Source organism: Mesoplodon mirus (assembly GCF_964341445.2).
Source record: "Mesoplodon mirus genome assembly, chromosome: 14".
In the NCBI taxonomy this organism is placed as follows: Eukaryota; Metazoa; Chordata; class Mammalia; order Artiodactyla; family Ziphiidae; genus Mesoplodon; species Mesoplodon mirus.
The window spans coordinates 43648455-43665657 of NC_138990.1; the positions used below are offsets into that span (position 1 = coordinate 43648455).

The 17203-nt window shown below is 40.7% G+C and overlaps 1 protein-coding gene across 10 annotated transcripts in view; it reads left to right on the forward strand.

The window, feature by feature from the left end:
* The first annotated feature begins 985 nt into the window (after positions 1-985).
* Positions 986-17203, forward strand: part of NCOA1 (nuclear receptor coactivator 1) — a 265050-nt gene continuing 248832 nt past the window's right edge. For 9 of the 10 annotated variants that reach the window (XM_082642226.1, XM_082642227.1, XM_082642225.1 and 6 more), the window contains exon 1: positions 986-1337. The gene's annotated coding sequence lies outside the window, so the exon portion shown is untranslated. Of the gene's footprint in view, positions 1338-1713; positions 1857-17203 lie in introns of those variants that run through there. The other variant, XM_082642224.1, reaches the window with a different exon arrangement.

A 17203-nucleotide genomic window follows, 5' to 3' on the forward strand; every position in this document is an offset into this window, starting at 1 on the left:
CTTTACAAAGCACCTCCGCAGCCAGCGACCCATTCATCCTTAGGACAACCCGGGGAGAGAGATAGGTATTATATTGCCAGCCTTTGGAATGAGGGATGCTTTCCAGATAAGGCTCGGAAAGCCTGTTCAGCCGCTGTTTGATTCCTCTAATGACAAGGAACACTCCACTTTTGGAAGTATCACTTCCATTATAAAATTTAAAAAGCGAGTAGAAAAGAAGAAAGGTGTGGGCCCCCTTGAGGGGAAAGCTCTGTTAATGACAAACATTTTGGGTAATTCATGGAACTGCAGAGCCAGACGCGTCAGTCAGATCTGTTCATCTGTAAAACGAAGGGGGCAGATGATCTTTCTTTTTGCTTATCTAATAGCCTGTGAAATCATCTATGCAACCAACTCCCAATTTTACAGAATAAAAAAAAGGGCTGCGGATGTGTCTCGAAGTAATACAAGAAATTAGCGGAGGGACAGGCCAGAACCCACTCCACCCGGGTCTACTGCGCCCCTCGCCGCTCCACACCTTCCCGGACAGATCAGGCCAGCGGGAGGCTGCAGGCCGGGCGGCCTAGCTGAAAGTACCCTGGGGTTCGAGGCGGCTTCCCGGCAGCAGTCATAGGAACGCCCCGAGGGGAGGGGAAGAGTTAGGGCCTCCTTTCCCACACTTCGTTAGGACGCGGGCCGGGGCGGGACCGCGGCAGCCCTCCCTCGGGCCTGCGGCCGGCAGAGGGCGCGGGGCGACTCCTCGTTTCGCTGCCCGGCGGGCGGGGAACTGGCTGCCCCCGGAGCGCCGTCGGAGCTCGCGGGCACCGGATCGCGGCGGCCTGGCCGGCTGGCTGGAGGGCGCAGGGGCAGCGCAGAGGGCAGGACGGCGGGAAGTGGGCGGGGCGGCCGGGAGCCGGCGGGGCGGGGCGGGGCGGGGCGCGGAGGGGGCGGGGCCGCGAGCGGGGGGCGGTGGCGGCGGCGGCGGCGGCGGCGGCGGCGGCGGTAGCCGAGGAGGAGGAGGAGGAGAACATGGCGGCCGCGGAGAGCGGCTGAAATGCCTGTTTTTCAGGCCAGGCGAGCGGGAATCTGAGGCGATTCTCTGAGCCTTCCCCTCAGACGGCTGAACCGCGGCCTCGAGCGCCTCGACTGTCCTGTTCCCTGCTGCTCCCTCGAGTGCAGCCTGCGCCCGGTCCGTTCTGCATCCCCCTGCGGGGGGACTCCTGCTCCGGAGGAGGGGGCCGGAGAGCCGCGGCGGCGGCGGGCTCCTGGCCCGAACAGCGGCGGAGGCCGCGGCGGCGCCGCCACGGTCGCGGGCGAGCGCGGCGCCCGTCAGCGCGGCCCAGAGGCGGCGGCGGCAGGTGAGTGGCAGGCGGCGGGCGCCGAGCCTCCCGGTGGGTGCAGCTGTCACGAGCCGCGCGGCCGCCGAGGCCCTAGGGGGCGGGAGCAGCTGGTGCCCCTCCGCCCGCCGCTCTCCTTTCTCTCCGCTCCGTTCCCCCTCCCACTTTCCCCGACTTCTCCCTCGGCCTCGCGCGGCTGGAGGGGGCGGAGGTCGCAGCTGTCACGGGCACCAGCTGGGGGCTGCGCCGCGGATGGAAACTGCTGCAGCAGCGACTTCCCTGCCCCGTTTCCCAGTTGCCCTAGTTAGAGCGGACGGGGCGAGCATCCGCGGAGGGTGCGCGAGGCTCGCGGCCGCCGGCCCGGCGTGGGGAGAGGCGCCCCGAGCCCGCGGGCGCTCCCCGCCGCCGAGAGGGGGAGCCGGAAGTCGGCGCGGGCGCCCCTCGGCCCCGGCGAGCGCGGTGACCTTGGCAAGCCCGGTAACCTCTCTGAGTCTCGCTTGCCGGGACTGCGAAATGGGGATGACCGTGGCGAGCCTTCTTGTAAGCGCAGCCTCCGACGGCGCTTCTGTTTACCCCCGCGCACTTGCTTTACCCTTCTCCAGACGAGGGATTTCGGAGGCAGAAACGGGATGGATAAGTGAGATTTTCCTGTTATGTTTAGGGTTTGGTCCCCTTCGTCGGATTCTGCTGAAAGGATTTAGGAAGGGGAGCAAACACGTTGGCTGGAAGACTGAGAAGTGGGATGGGTTAATGGTCAGCGACAGAACTCGAGCCATTCCCTAGTCGCTTGGAAGAGAAATGGAGAAACCGGACACCAGGGTCCCTGCTCTTACTACCCAGCTGTGTTGTTTTTTGTTTTCTGTTTTTAAAGCAGTCACTCCCATAGACTATAGACACTGCCTCGGTTGACGATGTTAGAGGGAGACGGAGGGTTTGACAATAAAGCCTGTATGTGTGACAAGGAGAGTCCGTGCTGCTGTGGCTGCACTTTGGTGGGGAGGAAAACTTAAAGCTGGAGGATCTTTTAGCCTTTCAGGCTGGGCTCTCTTCGTTCACTGTAGGTGTTGAAGAGGCAGGTGTCCTTGTGGAGAAGGTGACAGTTTTTTTCTTTTGAGACGGTGAATTTTTAATGCTGAGCATGATGGTGGTGAATGAAGGGTTCTGGAGTGAATTGCAGTCCCAGCACCCTCTGTTGATGCCAAGAGTAATCTCTGTGGCGATGATTTGTGAGGGCTGAGGCTTTCACTTCAGTGATTAAGAAATCTTCAAGTGTCTGTGTAAAACATTGCTGCGGTGAAGCTTAGATTATACTGTACAGTTGAAGGGATGGAGTTCAGGGGTTAAATTTGTTTGAGGTTTGTCTTCAGTTTTGGAATTGGTTGAAGGTTAGTCTCAAAAAAAAAAAAAAAAAAAGTTGGCCAAAGGGGCCTCTCAGCTTGTTTCACAGAAGCTGTGATGTAGTAGGAGGGGGGTCAGATTTCACGTTGAGAATAATATAAAAAGAGTGTTTGCTTGGGTCTTTTGGCTCTTGAACTAGAAATAGTTTTGGGTTAAAAGTAGCAGTGGGGTTTGATTCAGCTTAATAAATGGGCATTCCTTGAACTATGTCATAAACAGATGCAACTGCAAGTGTTTCTTTTTTATCTCCTGTACTCTGTGGAAGGGTCTAATTTGGTTTTGTGAACTAGCGTTGGAAATGGTTTCCCTCTATTTCTTACTCACATTTTATCCTTTGGGAACAATGGATCAAAAAGGGGGCCTGAATAGGGAATATATGGTTTGGAGAGAAAAAGCAGAGATGCTGCTTATAAGAACAGGCATTTGGTTTGATTTTTGTAAACATTTTGCACTGGTTATTTATTTCATCTTTTTAACTCACAATGAAGTTTGAATTTTAAGGTGCAGAATTTGAATTTTACATAGTTTATAGTTGATCTTTTTCTCATTTCCTTCTGAGAAAATCTGTTAGGATTGTGTCTTTTAAATTACTTTTTGTGTGGTTTAAGCCAAGGGAGTATTTTAGATCTGCATTTTTGCTAAGTGGTTTTATTGAAAAAAGGGCTTGATGGAACTGATGGTGATTGTTCCACTTAAACTGGGATTATATAGACAATGCATTTTCCTGCCTCTTTCTGCCAACATTTGTTTTTCTTTCTCCTTCAATTCCAGGGTTTCATTTCTAGAAATCTGGGCTGGAAACAGAAGCAGCAGTTTGTATAATACCAAGAACTTGCTTATGCCAGGAAGCTGTAAGGGTAGCATGAAGTGGGTGTGGTATAAAGATACTGCCACTATTTAAGACAATTTAACTGTTGAGGGAGTCCAGGGTCAAACTTTAATTTTTGTTGAATTTCCTGCTTTCTTTGTATGTGTTAATCTTTTGGTGGGCAGAGGATTGGGTTGCTATGGTGCTGACTGGTGTATATTGTGAAAGCACTGGCAAAATTTCATGCTTTTACTCTATACCGAAGGGTGCTCAACAAGCCTAAATAATTTAAAGATGTTGTTCCCAGGATGGAATGTTCTCTGCATGTACTGTTGATCCTGCTAATCCAGTGATCGGTCTTCACCAGGACTAAATGTTGAGTAGGTGATGAGGGTGGTACAGAGGTGCTGAAAGGTGGGGTGGGGAAGAAAGGATATTGGACATTCTTTGAAAATCTTTTCTCTATTGGACTGTATATCAGAGTATGGTTTATAATTCTTTTTAAAGGACATCTCTGTCCTCATCGATTTCACATAACTTCTCTTACATACTACCTTCGTTCCTTACTTAAGTTTGTCTTTATTGCCCTATCCCCCAAGGGCTCCACATTGTTTGAATATGTTGCATATCTTTTGGGGTTGGTTGGTCTTAAACCATAGGGCCTAAAATAGCTTTCATTTTAGGGCAAGTATGGGAGGTCAACACACGCACACACCACCGAGTAGAATCTTCTTAAGTCATGGGGCGAGGAGATCCCCAGGTTTCTCATTACCGTCTTGGCAGTGATTTTTACTTTCTGCCTGTGATAATCACAGGAATTCTCAGAGGGCCATCAGCTGCTTTCCTAGCATAGGTCCAGAAGCACGTGGTGGGCTCCTTTTTACATTACTTCCAAATATCGGGTGCAGAAGAGTGTGGGATTGGATGAAGTGCATGTGTTTCAGGAGTTGAATGACAGCACTATATCCAGTTTTGGGCTGCAGAACCATACAAATTTCTCCCCACCTTGTACAACTTTCCTATGAGTTGGACAGACTAGACTGTAGGAAAGGACTTCTTCATTGCTTCTCTCCCAGGTTAACCAGTAGCTTAGCTCTTGGTTATTGGTCACTAAGGATGGACCTTATGGTCTCTAACCTTTTTTCTTACCATTGGAGGTGAGGTCTAGTCATTTCAAGCCTTTCTTTCTCTCTTCTTTGTGTTTTACTTAGACTTTGCGCCTCTCTCTCAACACATGGGGTCAGAGGTCATAAAATGGCCTAGTGGCAACTGTGTACCATTCTTGGTTGCTTAGTTTAAGGAGGAGGTGCAGGTTTTTTCCTTTAGTTAAATTCCGGATGATGTTTTGTGGGTGCACAGTATTTGGATTAACATAAATTATTATTTTATATTTCTGCAAGATACATGGTTGAATAAGAAGAATTATTACAAAACACTGACACCAACATTTAAGTCCGGTTCTAGAAATGCAAGTAGAGTTGGTTGTTGAATCCATGCTTCCTCCCCCATTCCCCCATCTGCAACACAGTATTTTTGAGGCTCCTTGAAATGACAGGCTTTTAGAAAAGCTTAGTATAGTTATCATATTTTGAAGATAAATAGCTTATGCCAAAACAGAAGCTATAGTCACTGGAGGAGTTGTAGAAGACTTCACATTAATCAGTCTAGTCACCCTCATCTTAGATATATTTTGATCTAATCTCTCCCCATGGGTATGTTTCAGTGTGGAGGGTGGGAAGTTGGGCTTTACTGAGAAGTCCTGGACCTGACCACTGGGAACAGACAGATGAGGTCCATAACAATAGGTGCAAGCACAGAAGTGAAATACACCTATTAACAGGGCCAGAAGTCTAATAACACTGGTTTATCCAATGCTTCCAGAGTGCTACTTCATTTTTGCCTTGTAATTTTGAGGCAGTTTTTAAGCTGCCTTTGAGAATGGATGTTTGACTTCAGACACGGGAATGGTGCCCTGGCTCTTTTACTTAGTAGATGTAACCTTGGGCTAGCTGTTTAACCACAGTAAACCTCAGGTTTTCGTGCTTAAAATCGGAATAATGTACTTAAACTCATATTGTTGTGACCTTTAAATTAACTTACTGTATTAAATAACAAGATATGTCTAGCATAATGATTGGCAGGTAGTTAAGACTTTAATAATGTTTTCTACATTTCCATAACCTAAACACATCACTGCCTAATCCATCCTCAGATTATCTGATTCTTTTCTTTGTAGTTTCTTGGATTTCCCCCTTTATTTCTGCCTCTCCAGTCTGGTCCTCCTGTCATTTTGCGCATGGAGTAACTAGCATCACATGAACTCTGTGGGCCTGAGTTTCTTTATCATTAGATGAGCATATTGGTCTGAATTCACATTTCTTCTTGTGCTGAAATTCTATGATTTGTAGGTTTATAGCTGTTTGCCTGCATGCATTTGCCTCTCTAATTCATCCTACATATAAGTGTTGAAAAAATTCTTTGCTGAAATATTTTTTGATGTTATTGTTTTTAGTGGAGGCTCTCTGTGGACAAATTTATCAAATGTAAATCATTTAAACTGTTCTTGTATTTCTCATTCCAGAAAATTTGCCGCAGATGGCATATGCAGAAATGCTTTGTAAACTGTAAAGTGCTACACAAGTGATGAAAGTATTATAATCACTTGTAGATATCTTGCTTCTTTGATTTTACATGTTTCTTTTCTTTATTTAAATTGTATTCCTTTTTCCTTTATCTCCTGACCTTCAAGAACAGTCAAAGCTGGTATGTTCTCTAGAAAACTTGATTTTTATCACACTTCTTTAGCATCGATTACCCAGTTTGTTCTTTTTTTTTCATTTAAATTAAAAAAATTTTTTTTATTGGAGTATAGTTGCTTTACACTGCTGTGTCAGTTTCTGCTGTACAACAAAGTGAATCAGCCATACATATACATATATCCCCTCTTTTTTGGATTTCCTTCCCATTTAGGTCACCACAGAACATTGAATAGAGTTCCCTGTGCTATACAGTAGGTTCTCATTATTATCTATTTTATACATAGTAGTATATATATGTCAATCCCAATCTCCTAGTTCACCACCCCACCCCTTCCTCCTTGGTATCCATACATTTATTCTTTACATCTGTGTCTCTATTTCTGCTTTGTAAATAAGGTCATCTATACCATTTTTCTAGATTCCACATATATGCATTAATATATGATATTTGTTTTTCTCTTTCTGACTTCACTCTCTGACAGTCTCTTGGTCCATCCATGTCTCTGCAAATGACACAATTTCGTTCCTTTTTATGGCTGAGTAATATTCCATTGTATATATGTACCACATCTTCTTTATTCATTCCTCTGTTGATGGACATTTAGGTTGCTTCCATGTCCTGGCTATTGTATATAGTGCTGCAGTGAACATTGGGGTGCATGTATCTTTTTGAATTATGGTTTTCTCTGGGTATATGCCCAGTAGTGGGATTGCTGGGTCATATGGTAGTTCTGTTTTTAGCTTTTTAAGGATCAGTTTGTTCTGTATAATAAATTTCTTTCTTCCTTTCCTTCTTCTTCTTCTTCTTTTTTTTTTTGAAAGAGTTTCTCTTTTTAGTGTATGTTGAATTGGCTTTCCTAATTAGATTAGAAAATCCTTTGGATGGCATGAACCACAACATTTAGAGCAAAGGGCCCTTAATGGTGATTTGGAACAACCTTGTTAATATTATAGATGAGAAGACTAAGGCCAGACAAATATAGTAATTTTCATGGGTCACATAGTTAGTGTCTTTACTTGGGCAAGAACCCAGGTATTTGGCTTCCAGTCTTCTTTATGAGAGTTACTTCTTGTATTTGAAAGTTATTACAAAGAGATTTAAAATTTTAATAATTTTAGTAAGGTTTTGAGTAACGTGTAAGCTAGTAGGAAAGGCGTATTTTTGTTTTTCGGCCAAAAATTGTCAAATATTGTAATAAGGTATTAATCAGGAATTAATTAAGGCTGCTGTCTCAAAAAGTACAAAAGTGCCTGGAGAGAAATGTTTGCTTTTCTTGTATGGCCCTCATTCAGAGTCAGCAAATATTTATTGAGGACCGTCTCCGAGACACAGTGTACTCAGGTACTGTGCTTGCTCTATATGTTACATTTTATAAGCAAGGAAAGTCAGCTCAGGGAAGTTAAGTGGCTGGTATAAGATTGCACAGCTTGTAGGTATTAGGGATGACATTTGAGTCCAGGTCTTCCAACCTGAAATCACGAGCATATCTCTAAATTGGCTTCTCTCCAAGGTGTTCCCCACACTTGGCCACACTGTAGCCCTCTGTTACTTTCTGGACTCCTTTCTGTTGTCTGCATGTGCATTGGAGACTGCTGCCATCTCCATTGCTTTGTGATGATCCAGGAGCCGATGTACCAGTTACTTAATGAAAGTATCACTTTAAGATTTTTGTGCTGTTTCTGATCTCACCTTTGTACTTTAGTAATGTTGATTTTTTGGTGCTTCTGTCTAGGTAAGCTTATCTTTGAATGGTTGGTTTGGATTCTTAGCAATAAGATTCTGCCTCTCATGTTTTGTTAGTATTTAAATAGCTAAAGCTTAGGGTATTTTTTTCATTTGGAATAAATTGCTTGGTCATTCTCTGTGTTTCCACTTGTATTTTGAATGGTTGGTCTTATTCTTATAGCTTTAATATATTACATCTTACATTTTTAGTTTGCTTATATGGTTAAAACATTTACATGCTTTTATTATCAAGCATAGATTCGGTTGTTTAACAGTAGAAGATATTCTATTGTGAGTGTATGTTTGTATATATACAGATATCATGCCATATTTGACCAGATAGTTGAAGGATGAAATGTCCTTGCCTTTTGAAAGTACCTGTATGTGTAATACTGGCTTTACTTTGCCGAGTTTGTTTGGAGGAAACCAGGGAAAAGATATTTGTTCTACAAAGTCTAAGTCCTACCTCCCTCCCCATTCCAGATGGTACAGGAAGTCTGTAATTGAATTTCTAAGTAGCCACTCAATCATTCATTCAAGACATAGTTATATGAGTACTTACTTTGTTCAAGGTGCTGTGTTGTTAAAAGATAGGGAAGTTAAATGATAAGATATAGATCCTGTCTGTAAGGAGATTATGACCTAAGAGAGGTGATAAGACAACACACAGATACCTATATTACTAATTAAATGTGATGAGTGCTATGAGAGAGGTACTGAAATAGTACTTTGAGGAATCAGGAGAGTGAGCAATTATTTTCATTTGAAAGGGATAGGGGCAGGTTTCGTGGCGGACTTCGTGGTGGACAGGAACATTGAAGGCAGGGGATGATTTCTGTGTGAGTGAGGGGGAGGAGAGCAGTATATTCAGGAAGATTAAACAGCAAAGATGAAAGGACAGAGACGCTTGGGGTTATTTCGGGAATCATAAAGGGGGAAAGTGCAAGCCGGAGGGTGGCACCAGCTGAAGTGGGAGAGGGAACCAGATGTTCTAGGTGCAGTTGTAAGACATTGAATGATTTTAATGGAGGGAGGTGGTCAGGAACGGTGAAGTTTGTAGATCTGGATGAAAATGAGAAGTGCCAGTTTTCCAAATCTATGTGGATCTTTTTTTGGCGGGTTTTACACCCCAAATCTTATATTTTCATAGTTTTTGAAATGATTCCATATGTAAGGCTTACCACACTGGGAACTTACGCATTTTTATGTATATTTGAGAACATAATTTTTTTTCTTGATAGGAGTTAGTACAAAATCTTTTTCACTGTCTTATGCTTTTAAAAATTAAAAAAAAATTTTTTTAAGCAGTAGCTATTTCTTTAAACAGTGTGTTATCATTTGGAATTCTTAAGATGATGCAGTGGACTTGTTTTTCAAGTGTAAAAATGTCATCTCCTTATGTAAATATGTGTCACTCTATAAGTTAGATTGGTCATACAAGTTGAAAGCCCCTGGCTCTCAATATATTTCATGATTTATTTTACTGATTTATTTATGCCCTGCCATGTTCCAAAAAGGGTTTAAGGCAGGATATGTCATGAAGAGTCTTGGACCTTGTTCCAGCCCTGTCTATTATTTGACTGAATTGCTAACCAACATTACACTGAGGGAACAGTGTTGAAGACAGCTGATGTCATAGAATGTACTGCAGTTGTGTCTTTTGCCAACTGGTAGTAATTCAGAGATGGATACAATATAATCAGAGTACCTTTAAAGATAACTCCTTTGAACTTCCATAGCATGCCAGGGAAATTGGTTGGAAGGGACTCATGGAGAGCTTTGACCCGTGGGAGCCCAGGCACATTTAGAGCAGTGGTCTCTACAGTAGGGTTTACATAAAATTATTAGAGAAATATTAGAGGTGTGTTAGAAAGTTTCTTTACTTTCAGTCTGCTGTGATGTTTTATAGTTTATAGGAGCCTGGGTAATTGCATTTTTAGATTTATTATTTTAAATAGTAGACTAAACATATATTGTGTTGCAGTAGGGAGTCACCAAGCAGATTTTTTATAAAGTATTTCATACAGGTTAACTGGTCATCTTGAGGTAACAGACTTAAGAATTGTCTAATTTAAAGATGACTTATTAATTTTTCTTTCACAAAAATACGAGTGTCCAAAATTTGCTGACATTTTTCTCAGACAAGTGTCTGTGAGTAGTATACTACCTAGCAGATATTTATGAAAATAAACCCACTAAATCTGTCCCTTTGGGATGATGGTAAATTCTTAACAGTGACTCAAAAAGTAACTGCCTTTCAAAACAAAATAAAATTCAGTGTTTCGGAGAGAGGTTATTGAAAATGTATATTTGGGACTATTTCCATCATTATTGGATTTAATTGCTGAAATGATGTTAAATCTTTAAGAATGTTTTTATATGTATACTTGAACTTGAAAACCAAATTTTCTAACCTGTATAAAGACCTTGTAAGAGAGACGTTTTAGTGGTTTTGGGCCCATCTACTGAAAATATAAAAAAGGCAATACTGGGCTTCCCTGGTGGCGCAATGGTTGAGAGTCCGCCTGCCGATGCAGGGGGCGCGGGTTCGTGCCCCGGTCCGGGAAGATCCCACATGCCGCGGAGCAGCTGGGCCCATGAGCCATGGCCATCTGAGCCTGCGCGTCCGGAGCCTGTGCTCCGCGACAGGAGAGGCCACAACAGTGAGAGGCCCGCGGACCGCAAAAAAAAAAAAAAGTCAATACTATCTGATGAGTTAGTAAGAACAACTGATTGTCATCAGGAAATATGGCAATGCACTATGTGAATTTTAGCAAAAACTTTTGCATAAATGGTGAAGAGGATTGAAAATTGAAATTCATGTTTTATTCAGTGCAAGTGATGCAGTTCTTCCCTTTGGTTATACTCGTCTTTGTGAAGTATGTTTTTTGGCTGTGATGACCATTAAAACCAAATAAAAGAGTTACTTATTATAAAAATGAACTGAATTTAGAACCAGAATCTTTAAGTTGCTGTATTACAAAATATGAAAGCAAAATTTAAAAATAATAGTGTTCATCACATTACTCTCACCAAAAATGGTGGTAGTATTAAAAACAATATTTATTAGGGAGAGCATAAAGCCGTGTCATCAATAGGTAAATTAAATGTTTAAAAATTGTTTATTTTATTATAATAAATGTCATTCTTTTACATATCCATTTTTGTGTATGCTTTATAAGGCACATAATTTATTGGTCTAGTGGGCAATGTATATAAATTGTAAATAAATGTACATATATGGCTTCTTATTGAAAACCTTTTTAACTGTGGGTTATGTGATAAGAATAGTTATCGCTGTTTTGTAGGAAGGATTTTTTTTTTCTCTGTAATATATTTATTACTCCAGTCTTATAAATCAGAAAAGGAGGATAACACTTCTCCCTAAGACTCAAAAGGAGCTCCAGCACCAGCACCCAAAGCTGAAATTCTACTTAAACTACTCCTTGAAAAATTACACACGAACAGTGAAACATTATCATGTGCTATGCTAGTATATAGCATATATATATATATATATATATAATTATATATATATATACATATATATATATAATTTAGAATATATTCTAAATTATCCCATTGCTATGTATTTTGTGCATTCGGTGATCTACCCAGTCATAATGTACTCATACATACGTGCTTTATCGTACATAATACATACTGTGTATAATCATACATTATTTACCCCATGCACATAAGCACGTTCATTAAACTATTAATGTTGCATAATAATTGGTTCACCATACATACCATTCTTTACCACATAGATACCCATTGTGTAACATATACAATTAATATTACATAGAACACACTAATAATTGTATGTGCCCTATTAAGTCACATCATTTCCAGTCAGCATGCTTGTTACAACAGATAATCAGCTCTTAATCACCAAGCTTAGGACGGGTTTTTAAGTAAGAACCCTTGGAATTCATGGACTAAGAGTCTCTAGATAGGCTTTGCGGGGGGGGTGTCTGTGAACATTCTGAAATTATGTATATGCAAAATTCTATGAGTCTGTGCATTTCTCTGGAGAGAAATGCATAGGGTCCCAAAAGGGTCCATGACCTCCCCAGAGGTTAAGAACCTCTTGTTAAGGACTGGGACCTCAGTAACTCCATTCATCCAGTCTTATTTTCTTGCCAAGTTTAATGGATATATCTGATGTCATTACTTAGGCCCACAGTATGACTGGATTTGCAGTCTGTTTTTCCATTTTGCAATAGATGTGATCGCAATGCCTTTGGCCTTTACAGATGTTTGAGCTCCTATCTGTTTGTTGCACAATTACCTGGCCTTCGTCACTTGGCTGCTTTTATATATCATTTCCCACCTCTGTTCCCCTAAATCCCAGTGAAAAAGAGTGGATATTTTGTATGAGTGTGGAGATGGAAATGAATATATGTATAGAAGAGCCCAGCATCAATTCAAGTATTGGGAGACCCCGCTGGGTAGGCTGGAATTCACAGTTCCTGTGGCTTTAACCTCTTTGTAGCACCTGAATCTCAGCTTCTTAGAGTCCTTAAGGTCTGATTTGACATATGCTGAAAACACTTTCCAAGTTCTATCAGCTCTTTAGATCTATTCCTTTTCTCCTCACTGTCATCATTCTATTGATAATTTAGGCCTGATATTTGCCATAGTATCCCAGGGAGGTCTCACTGTCCCCAGTGAGTTCCTTCTTCAGTCTGTCCTAAATTTTGTTTTGGAATGATCATCCTCATTTTGATTTTCATTGTGTTACTTTGTTTAAACCCTTCAATGGCTCCTCGTCATTGTCAAGATAAAGTTCCTTAGCCTGGCATTTAAAGCTTTCCAGTGTCTGGCACCAACTTGCTTTTCTGGTCTCATTTCCCACTAGTCTCCCCCAATGAACTGTTCAAAGTAAAATTGTCCGTTACTGTCCCTAACACATCCCTTGGGCTTCTCTGTTTGCACTCCTTTATAATTCCTTTCCTTGGAATGTTCTCCCTTATCCTGGTCTATACCTCTTGAAATTCTATTTATCCTTTAAAACTCAGCTCAGATTCCACCTTGCTTGTTAAGTGTTCAGACTATAAAATTAGAAAATAATCCCTTCCTTCTTTGAACTCTTTTAATATTTATTTTCCGTATTATTAATTTGACACTTTATACTGCCTTTATACTCTGTGGAATTTTTTTGTTTTCATGTGTCCTATCTCCCAAATTAGGGTATGAGAATGGCAAAGGGGATCATGTTTATATTCTGTCCTCTGCAATGTCTTATGCATGTAGATATTAAAATGTTTAGCAAGTCATATTGATTAAATCATGATACTACTTATTAATGTACTTAGAGAAGTAGGCCTTTTTTTTAATGTGTGCCTGGAATACTCATACATAATATCTAGGGATCCTCTTTACTGGCTTCAGGGTATTTGGGAAATTGAATTGGAAATCAGATATTGCTTGGAGAGCATGTAGTCCTACAGCATAAGAAGTTGGCTGTTAAGGGCTACGTTCAAAAGTCTGGGGTAACCTGGTGACGCTTTGTTTTCCAGTGTAGCGCTCCACTTGCCATGGATAACAGAAAAGCTTGTGTTCGTTCGGCTCTCTCCTTAGCCATGCTGGAGACACAAATTCCTTATGTCTTGAGGAATACTACATTTCTGTTTAAATTTTCAACACATTCTTCTCAATAAAAGATAAAGTTTTATTGAATAATTGTTGTTTGAATGGTTAGTATGGGGCACCGTGAATTAGTTATACCTTAGGGTTTCTGCCCTTCAGGGAGATAATGATCCTTATAGGGAGTCTCATTTGCTTTCAATCATACATGAATTAAAAAATAATATAAAAGATGTCATAAGGGAGTGTATAACTAACTAGCTTACTTAGTTGCTAACTGAGATATGTGGAAACTCCTCTAGCACTTACTATTTTTAGCACTCACTTGAAATTTATTTATTATCATTTATATTTGTTTCTGTTTTGACATGTGTCCTTTCTCAGCAACCACATTGTACATTATAGAAAGTAGAGGCCATTTATTGTACTAGTTGTGTGCCAGTACCACAGTGCTTTTCATAGTTCTTTACCTGCAGTATACATATAAGTGTGTTTCTGATGATGCCAGGAGCATGCTCTGGGTAGGCTTCCTGGAGGAAATGGAATTTCAGTTAGATTTCTAGGATTTGAAATGATGCTTATAGCATCATCCCATGGGATATGAAAAAAAGGGTTCTGTAGTTGAATAATAAAGTACATATGTTTGGTACATTATCTGAACATGGAGCCTCCTTGGTTACTAGGCCTTTGGCCCTGAAGTGACCCATGTCACTTCCTCTTATAGCCCGTTGGCCAAAAGAAGTCACAGGGTACTACTTACGGAGCCAGGCATGTGGGCAAGAAATGAATATTCACTGAGCAGTAAATGTCTTTGCCTCACTATAGCAGAATTGGCTTTATTCAGAGAGATGAATACTAGAATTGGTAGGCCCTACTTGGAGTCATTGAAGTAAAGAAGAATTGTTTCTGTGTGGCAGTATAAATAGGGATTTTATTATTAAATTTATTTGTGAAAAGAACTTGTAGTGTTGAATGGTAGCTCTTGGGATAATTAAAGGAGACATTTTTACCAATGTCTCTACTTTAGGGGTAGGTATTATAAATTGTTTTAGTTTAGATGGTTTGCTACCATCTTTAGAGTAGGTATTTGAAACAGGTAGAAAGAGATTCTTTGGCTTCAGTAAAACGGATCCAGAATATTTGTACATATACTCTTAAGATTATAAGGTGAGAAAAATGAGAGGGGGCATAAAGGGCTTTCAGATACTATTGAAGGCCATTTACTCTCTGAGGATTTCATAAAATTTCTCTTTACAGTCCCTAGAGCTCTTTCCCCTCCTTCTTATCAACATATTGCTAATTAATTAAAATCTGTTTCCTCCATTTTTTTTTTGTCTTTTAATGCTTGGTTTGATAAGGACCATTGGGTAGTGGTTAAAATGTTGGCCAAGTGTGGAGGACTAGGAAGCCCCAATCGTTATTTATACATGAGGCTTATTTTCCCCTCAATTTAATTCTGAAGTCATCAACCCTGAACTTTTTAGACCTTAGGCTTTCTTTCTGATGACATTCTAATAATTATTTCCTTTTTAAATTAAAAACTAAATCATATATAATACATGTCTATATTCAAATAATTCCAAGAAATGGGAGTACGTAGAGTTGAAAGGTGAAAGTCTCTGTAGTGAATTATATGATAGCTGGTAATTTAGGCTGTATAGGTTTAGGCTGTCTAGTATTCCCTTCACCTCCTTTTCAGGTTGCAGTATCCTACCCCTTGGCCAGGGGATGAGCATGTGACTTAGGCTTGGTCTGTCATAATGCTCCATTCCTCTGGACACAGTGACTGCTGCAGGATGGCCATATGACTAAAGCAGGTTCAGACCCCTTCCTTGAGATTGAAAAACAGATAATTGGATGAGGGACAGGCTCATTCCTTTGGAGTTGCTAAGCTGACATAGAGTGTGCCTGGCCAAATGAAGGAAGCCTATGTGCCATGGGAAAGAATGAGGCCAACATACAGACTGAAGCAGAGCTGACCAACTCTCTCTTACACACAGGCACACTTAAAAACGCACAGTCATGCACATTCTCACATGCTCGCATGTGTGAGCATGGGGAGTCATTGGAGCGTCTGGATCCACTTGAACCTTAAAGTAGATCCACTTTATATTTCCCAGTTAAATGAGTTACTCAGTTGCCTGACTTGCTTGTGTGAGTTTGAATTGGGTTTGTCTCTCAGAACTGAAAGAGTCCTGACCATTTCAGACCCCTGTTGGCAGCTATCCCTCTCCTTCCCTCCCCACTACCCACGGGATCATACTTTTTGAATTGTTATAGGCTTTAGAAAACTTAATATCATGAGAATCTTTCTATGTCAGAACATGAAAACATGAAGGAACTGTTTTATCTTTGCATAAAATGCTGCATAGCATTACATTAGATGTATATTCTATAGTTTTTTTAACCATCTCTCTTTTGATAGACATTTAAAAACTAGTTTTTTGCTGTTGCAATCTATGTTTTGGTAAACATCCCAGTTTGCACTTGTTTTTGCAGGTGTCTGAGAACACACCTATGGAATTAATGGTTATGCATATTTAAAAAATTGATGTCCTTTCAAAATGTTATTACAAAGGCTATATCACTTTATGCTTTCACCAAGAGTGTATGATAGTTGCTGCTTTCCCCTAACTTTATCAGCTTTGGATATTATCAGTCATTTCTATTTTGGGTCTGTCTGATGGGTGAGACTGGTATAAAGCATGGTAATTTGAAGTTCCCTGACTGTTGATAAAGTTGATCATCTTATCAGATATTTATTATATATTGGATTTTTTCCCCTAAGGCTCTCTTGTTCATATTTTTTCATTTTCCTTTTGGGCCTCTTGTCTTTTTTAATTGCTTCCTAGCCATAATATACTCATGATGTAGTTGTTTTTATACTAATTAGGGATGGCCTTGGTAAACAGCTGACCCTGTTACCTAGTTATTTCAAAAAGAAAGATGTGAGATATCTACTAATCCAAAACTCTCATCTTATTTGTTTATTTACAGATATCCCTGAATATTTAATTGATTTATATCTGATAACTTTGTATAGCTGCCTATATAACTTTGTTTAGCTAAGGGGTACATGTCTCAATTGGATAGTCTGTGCATACTTAATTGAGGTAGTTTTATGGCTGAGCTAAAAGTTGAGAAACTCTCATCTGGAGAATTTTCCAGGTCCAAATCATTGTGATTACATAGAATTTTGGGACTCAATTAACTGTTTGTCCATTGGTGCTGAATCAGAACCACTTTGAGAGGAAAATTTTGGCCCTGTAAGAAACTGTTTTCTTGGCTCACCCCTGTGGAGAGGTGGGTTGGCTGCATACTTAGATATCTTTAGTGGTTAGGTTCCTTAATTTTCCTAAGAGTATATTAACCTAACTCTGTACTTGATTGACTATGAAAGTGTATAGTTTACCTGTAATTGGCAGTACAGAATAGCTTTACTCCAGCAAGTATATATTCACTTACTTTGCAGCCCAATTCTTATCAGAAACCTCGTAGTCAGAAACAGGACTCTTTGAGAATTGCCTAAATAATACACAGTCAATCCATTGCTCTAGAAACAATCAGTTTTTGCTTGAACCAAGCCAGAATACCAGAGAGCTAC